The sequence below is a fragment of the Neophocaena asiaeorientalis genome, unplaced genomic scaffold (assembly GCF_003031525.2).
Source record: "Neophocaena asiaeorientalis asiaeorientalis breed wild unplaced genomic scaffold, Neophocaena_asiaeorientalis_V1.1 scaffold100, whole genome shotgun sequence".
Classification (NCBI taxonomy): domain Eukaryota; kingdom Metazoa; phylum Chordata; class Mammalia; order Artiodactyla; family Phocoenidae; genus Neophocaena; species Neophocaena asiaeorientalis.
Genome location: NW_020173955.1, coordinates 9,404,258 through 9,411,714, shown reverse-complemented (window position 1 = coordinate 9,411,714; position 7,457 = coordinate 9,404,258). Strand labels below are relative to the sequence as shown.

The following is a 7,457-nucleotide window of genomic DNA, read 5'->3' as shown; positions in this document are numbered from 1 at the left end:
AAAACAAAAAACAAAACACACCAGCTTTCCGAGATGTGGAAGTTTAGATAACGCCTTTTCTGTGTAGTTCTCAGGAAGTAAGATTCAAGTGCCCTTTGTTTGTATTTGTAAAGAGTGGCCACACACCCAGGTGATCAGGAAACACACCTTTCCTTCCTTTCTCCAGTATGGTCTATGTAGGCTTTCCCAAACTAGTATTCTCCCAGCACTCTCTCCACTGAATGTGACTTGAACAAAGGGCTTGGGGGTGGTGGGAAAGGAGGGTATCGTGGTACAACTAGCTTTGGAAATGTGAGACGTCCACCTTATGAAGCATGGTAGCCTATTAAAGTCTGAGAAAATCTGCAATTAAATTCAGGTCTGTTTTGGATTATCTGAGCATTTCCGAAGCCAGCTTCACCACGGAACTCCATTCCCCTCTAGGCCGTGCATTCTGTGGGCTACATTTAGATAAGCAAGAACACTAGCTCAGACACAGGTCCTCAAAGGCTTTCTCTGCCACTTGACAGCTTTGAGAATTTGGGTAAGTCACTTACCCTCTCAGAGTCCTGGTTTCCTCATCTGAATTATGTAGAAAAGAAATCTAGCTCTGCCAGCCGGCCCTTGGCTTCACCACCCCGCCAAGGAGCGAGCCTGAAAAACCCACACTGGTGGGCCCCAAGCGGGATACCCCCCCACCAGTTGCCGCCGGTCACCTCAATGCCGGAGTAGAGCAGGGTTCCGAGTCTGTGGAAGACATCATCTTGATCCTGCCTGCCCAACCCACTCTCTGACCTTGCTAGTCTCTCAGGGTCTGAGACGCTGACCTTCACTGCTCAGCTAAGGGCTCCAGAGACTCTACTTTCTCTATATGTGTCCAGCTGAGTAAACCTAGGATGCTGTTACACCTGAGGGGAGTGAGGAGTGGGCGGTCAGGGCACCAGAGTAAGAGCCCTCTGGGGCCTCAGGCAGAGTGAAACTGTAACCAGCAGGGGATGAGTGAATTTTGGCACAAACTGGGCTGCTGCATGGTAGGGAACCCCCAGCTGAAGAAGAAGAGGAGGTGGCTTGACCAGGCCGTGATTGGGGAACCAATGAATTTTGTCCACCTGACTCACATTGGCTCTAGGGAGATGGGGGTTGGAGATGGACTGGCCATGACAGGTGCAGTTCAGGAGCAGATCAGATTCAAGGGAGAGCAAGACAGGCTGTGGAGCAATTCTAGGGGCTTGTAGCTCCAATAGGAATGGTTCTGCTGTATGTCCAAGCTTCACTCTGTCCAGCCCAGAAGACATGCTGCCCCTACCAGTTTCCCTCCTAGAATCAGTGACCCCAGGGCTCCTCTTTTCCCTATCTAATAGTGCCTCAAAAGGCTTGGGCGATGGACTCCCTCTTCTCCCTCTGGCTGTAGCCCCTCCTGGAGATGGGATCAAGGCAGCAGGACTGACCAAGTGACTACTCGTTAGCCAGAGAAGCTCAGCTGAAGCCCTGAACACTCTCAGATCTGAGGGAGGAGTTTTCTTGGACTTGGAATGTGATCCCTTCTCCTGAATGACAGCCTAGGTGCCATATGCTTTTAAACTCTTAACCTGGAACTCCTTAAATATGGTCGGTAGGTGAGATGACCAAAGCTGAAGCTGGCTTTGCTGAGATGCTGCCTACCTCCCTGCCCTTCTCTTTCCTCCTGGAATGAACTGAAGCAGATGTCAAGCAGGGACTGGGAGGGTGACCCCTGGCTAGTTTACTCTTTCTCTTTAGATCTCAGACTTTAAACACACAGTGCCTCAATATGTCTCTGCCAATACCAGGGTCTTTCTCTAGGTAGGCCTCTAACCCTATGTTTCTATAGCATTGCTGGCTCCCTATGATCTTTCCTTTTTTTAAATTAATAAAAAAATTAATTAAAAAAGAAAATAAATCTATCTCTCATCATATTTTGAAGACATAGTATGTACTCAGTAAAGACTTGCCTCTTTCCCTTCGCAATCCATGGTAGTATAAATCTTCCTGTGTCGCACCAAGTGTTCCAACATCCTCTCTAATGTGACCACTTTCTTTTTCCAGTCTCATCTCCCAGTAACAGGGAGAAGTGCTAACGCTCTTTTAAAGCCAGACTCTCTAGAATGTAAACTTACTAGCTGTGGGACTTAAGACCAGTTACCTACCTTCTCTGTGCCCAAGTGTTCCCACCTGGAAAATGGGGCTAATAATGGTAACTGCTTCATAGGGTTGTGAAGATTAAAGGTTAATATTGATAAAGCACTCAGAATAACATCTGGCATAAGGTAAGTGCTCAATAATCTCATTAAAGCTACTAGGAGTTTTATTTTCTAATCATACACTATACTCCAGACATACTTGGCTCTTGGCTACACAAAGATACCTGATGCTTTCCCATGTCCATGTCTTTGCTCTTGCTGACCTCTTCACCTGGAGTGTCCTTCTTCACCTGTTCAACCTGGTAAAATCCTATGTATTATTCCAGGCCCAACCATGAATGCTACCTTCTTGATGAAGGCTTTCCAGATTTCCCCTAACCTGGTATCTTCCTCTTTTATTTATTTTTTTTGCAGTACGCGGGCCTCTCACTATTATGGCCTCTCCTCTCCCGTTGCGGAGCACAGGCTCCGGACACGCAGGCTCAGCGGCCATGGCTCACGGGCCCAGCCACTCCGTGGCATGTGGGATCTTCCTGGACCGGGGCACGAACCCGCGTCCCCTGCATCGGCAGGCAGACGCTCAACCACTGCGCCACCAGGGAAGCCTGGTATCTTCCTCTTTGAAGGAATCCCCTCAGGGCTTTGTAGCTCTCTCCTGGCTCTTATGTTCAACTTTGTATGCAATGAGTTTTATACTCCTGGAGGAGCAATACACACACACACGCAAGCGCACACACACACACACACGCACACACACACACACACACATATGCAGCACCCAGCAGTGTGATCAAGCAGGGAAAACTTCAGGCTGGGAACCAGGAAACCTGGGCTCTGGTCCCAGAGCAACCACTCTATAATCTTGGGTAAGTCACTTCATTGAGATTTGGTTTCCTTTCTTAAAACAGCGGGTTGGATTAGATGAGATCCGAAGCCTCTTCTATCTCTACCCTTCTGTAAGTCTAGTGTACACTCCTTGGACTGCCATATACATGCCTGTGGGATTTCCAGTGAATAGAGGAACAAAGTTTGATCCAGAAATATCTGGTCACAAACCCTTGATTGCATTGTTTTTAAAAGCAAAAGACTGAACAATCCAAATAAATAAAGTGTGGCATATAATGGAATAGTAAGCAGCTGTAACAACAACAACATAGAATAAGGAAGCTTACCATGTGCTGAGAAGGAGAAAGCTTTAGGATGCATTAAGTGAAAAAAAAGGCAAGATACAGAACAGTGTTTGTAGTCTGCTACGTGTTGTACAATAAAGGGAGAGAAGTAATAAAACTATGTATTTGATTTTGTTTATACATGCCTAAAGAGACACTAGACAGGTATCTCTTTTAGAGAGGTGCCCCGTTAGAGCACATAGAAATTTAAAAAGTGGTTACCTATGGGGAATGGAGGTGGGGCTATGAGGTGAGTGGGGACAGGGTGAGAGTGAGAATTTCAATGCATACCTTTCAGTACCATTTGGATTATTTAAGAATGTGAATGTATTGCCTACGCAAAGAAAAAGCTAAAGTTAAAAGAGAAACCTCTGATGGCGACAGTATTTTTAAACAAAAACATATATTTATCTTGTTGATTTTCAGTTTTCAGTGAGGCTAGGGAAGAACTAAGGAATGATTTACTAATTGATTGCTGCAGCTTTGTACTGAGGTATGAATCCCTGTGGCAATGTTGTCATCGGAAAGGTGAAACTTTGGCAGTTGAGATATTCCTGGAGTTTTCTTCTCAAGCCAGCCACATTGATTCTCCAGTTCATACCACCTGATACAGGTGCTCAGAAACCAGAGGCCTCCATCTGTCCGGGATGTGGCCAGTGATTGTGTGAAAGGCCCCCAACTACAGCATCAGCATCCTATTCTTTCTGGAGGATCTGGGAGAATTCAGTTGAGGAGGAGGACAGGGGCAGCCTAGCAAATTCTCAGATCCTCTTGGAGGGCAAATTAACAGAAGAATGACTGGAGAAGGCTCTGATTAGCACCTACATTGCCAACAGCTAAGACACAATTCAGAGAATGCATTCGGATAATTTTCCCAGCCTTCCCTAGAATCTACCCCTCAGATAGCATAAATCTTCCCACCAAATGGGTAAAATCCCCAGTTCTTCTCAGATTCAGTTAGCCCACTGCCTTAAGAAACTTAGACCTAAAAATATTTTTGTTCCTACCAGAGCCCTGTAGCAATTAGAAATCCAATATATGATTTTCTCAGCTTGCCTTGGTCTAAGGTCCTCTTTGGAGAGAATCCTGAGAGTGTAAATTACTTGCAGCTGAGACAGGCCCATACTTACCCAGCAGGTATTGTATCAAACCCCAGCACTCCCACTCAGCTGCTCCTGGGAAGGCCTCAGAAGAGATTTTCAAAGCAGACTTCATAAAAACAAACACTCCCACCTCTACCCCCATCTCCTGTCCCTTTCGAAAAACAAACAATACTGCTCTGTTCACCAAACACAGGGGGATTTTCTGTTTAAAGTATTTTTTCTTATTCCATATTGGCAGCACTTATTAAGGAGCAGATGACTTTCAAGTTGGGTGAACTTTGAAACATAAGCACATAAGAATCCAGGTGCTTAAATTTTTTTCAAACTTAGACACATCCTTACAGCCCTGAAAAGTATCTTTTTAAAGTTTTATTAAAACTATGTCAGTTTAAAAAAAAAAAAAGGGTGCCTTTGACCACATCTCGAGTCATTATGTTTGCTTTTAAAGCTTGTAGTAAAATGACTAAAATCCTATTTCCCTTTTCAAACTTTTGGAAACAGCTTTGGTGTCAGATGGACCTGAGTTTGAATTCTGTTTTCATCAGAATTCAAGACCTGTAAGACCTCAGGCAACTGACCCAATCTCTTTGCCTCAGTTTCCTCATCAATAAAATGGTGATAATTATGGTACGTACCACATAGATTAGCTGTGAGGATTAAATAAATACATGTAAAGCACTTAGAGTGCCTACATATATATGTAGTAAAAATAATAATATCAAAACAATAACCAAAAATTATTATACATTGCATCTCATTTGGGGAAAATGCTTATTAACTGAAATTTAGCAAATATTTCCTCATTTTTGTGAGTCTTTAAGGGCCCACATTTCAGTCTTAAATAAAGGCTTATTATTAAAATTGAACACTTGCTTCCTCTAACCTGTGTGTAAAAGAAAGAACCCAAGAGAAGAGACCAGCCTGCAAACCATGAGAAGCAAGCAAAGACAGAATTTCATCGCCTCTATGGCAAATGTTCAAATAGTCTTAGTGTTTTTGTCATCCTCTGAGAATGAGGTGTAAAGTTTTGGCTGTGACCACACATCCCCACCCACTCAGTATCTGAGGACAGAGGATGGGAAATGAGGAAACCCCAATGTCAGAAGTATGATTAGAGGACAAGATCCAATCACTCAATCCAGACAGAAGAGTTTCCCTTCAGACCAGCTACATGTTAAACTTCTCCGACCTCTGTGAGGGAGTGGTTTTTCTCTCTGTTTCTCTTTGTTCCTCACCCATCAGCCTATGAATTTTTGCAATTTCTTGAATAAATTCTAGGCATGAATCTAGCCCACTTCTGGAATCCTTTACATAGGCCAGCAAAGTATGTCAAATTGGCGTGGGTGGGTGGTTTATTTTGAGGCAATGGCAAGATGTCATTGCCAAGGTCGTCTTTGGACTTCCAAAAGAATGATACCAGTCATGAAAACATTAGCCATGCCTGCCTTCTGCTCTCAAAAAGCATCTGGCTTGCTGTCCACAGATACCGAGGCCATTGTGATGGAGGCACTATGGGAAGCCTGGGGGTTGGAAATGACCTCACTTTGGAGTTCTTGCTTTGTGTGGCATTTTCCAAATTCTAGGTGCTTTTCTTCTGTTTTCCCAAACCTAAATAGTCAGAATGCCAATGACTGAGGTCCCCATTGACAATGTCAGAAACAGGGTTGTCCAATAGAATTGTAAGGTGAGCCTCATATATAATTTTAAAATTTTGCAATAGTTTTACTTGAAAAAAATAAAATAGATATGGTGAAAATAATTTTTTAAATGTTTTATTTAATCCATTATACCCAAGATAATATCATTGCAATGTATAATTGACATTTTACAAATTGAGGTATTTCACATTATTTTTTTCTAAACTAAGTCTTTGAATTTGGTGTGCATATAGAGTTCATAAAATTTACAGTTAGAACAAGTAGTTTCAAATACCCAAGTTGTTCTAAACATACTTAAAAATTGTCTAATAACTAAAGCAAGATCAATTTTAAAATTTGTTAATTAAAATTAAAAATTCAGGTTTTCTGTCACTCCAGCCACATTTCAACTGCTCACTACCAGATGTGGCCTGGTGGCTACGGTATTGGATTATGCAGGTTGGGACAATGAAAAAAGTACACGTTGTTATAGGGAGAGCCATCACACTCTGAGCTTTTCCCCTCCTCATTCTCAACTGCTACTTACTAAAGGGAGATTCCAGAAAATTCTTTTTAAAAATTTCTACTTTGGTTTCAACAATAAGAACTCAGATCACTTTTATATTTCTGTAGTGGAATAATGAGAATCAAGCTGCCTGAAAATATGCAAGTGAAATAATTAGCTTATATCTGAGAGGTAAATTGTGATAAACCCTTTCGCAAGAGGAGCATGTAGGAAAGTTTTTTTTTTTTTTAACTTTATTTTCTTTATTTTTTTGGCCGCACTGGGTCTTAGTTACGGCACACGGGATCTTTACTGAGGCACAAGGGGTCTTTCGCTGAGGTGCACAGTCTCTTCATTGAGGCGCTGGGGCTTCTCTCTAGTTGTGGAGTGCGGGCTCCAGGACACATGGGCTCTGTAGTTTGCGGCACGTGGGCTCTCTCATTGAGGCTCGCAATCTCAGTAGTTGTGGCGCACGGGCTTAGTTGCCTCACGGCATGTGGGATCTTAGTTCCCTGAACAGGGATTGAACCCGAGTCCCCTGCATTGAAAGGCGGATTCTTTACCATTGGACCACCCGGGAAGTCCCGGAAAGTTATAAAGAACATGCAAAAGTCCGTTTACCTGATGTGACAAGTGGTTTGTTGGTTATGAAAAAATGATGTTAAATGACGAACTAATAAAAAAAAGATTTTCAATCTTGAGTTGCATTTTTAAAATTGAGATGAAATTCACATAACATAAAGTTATCCATTTTAAAGCAACCATTTCAGTGGTATTTAATATATTCAATATGTTATGCAATTACCGCCTCTATCTAAACATTTTCATGACTCCAAAATAAAACCCCATACTCATTAAGCAGTTATACCCCATTCTCACCCAGCCCCTCACTCCAGCCCCTGGCA

General features: G+C 42.8%; 1 pseudogene; it reads left to right on the top strand.

The window, feature by feature from the left end:
• Positions 1–974: 974 nt before the first annotated feature.
• Positions 975–1,214, top strand: LOC112404812 (CDC42 small effector protein 1 pseudogene; annotated as a pseudogene).
• The last annotated feature ends 6,243 nt before the right edge of the window (positions 1,215–7,457 follow it).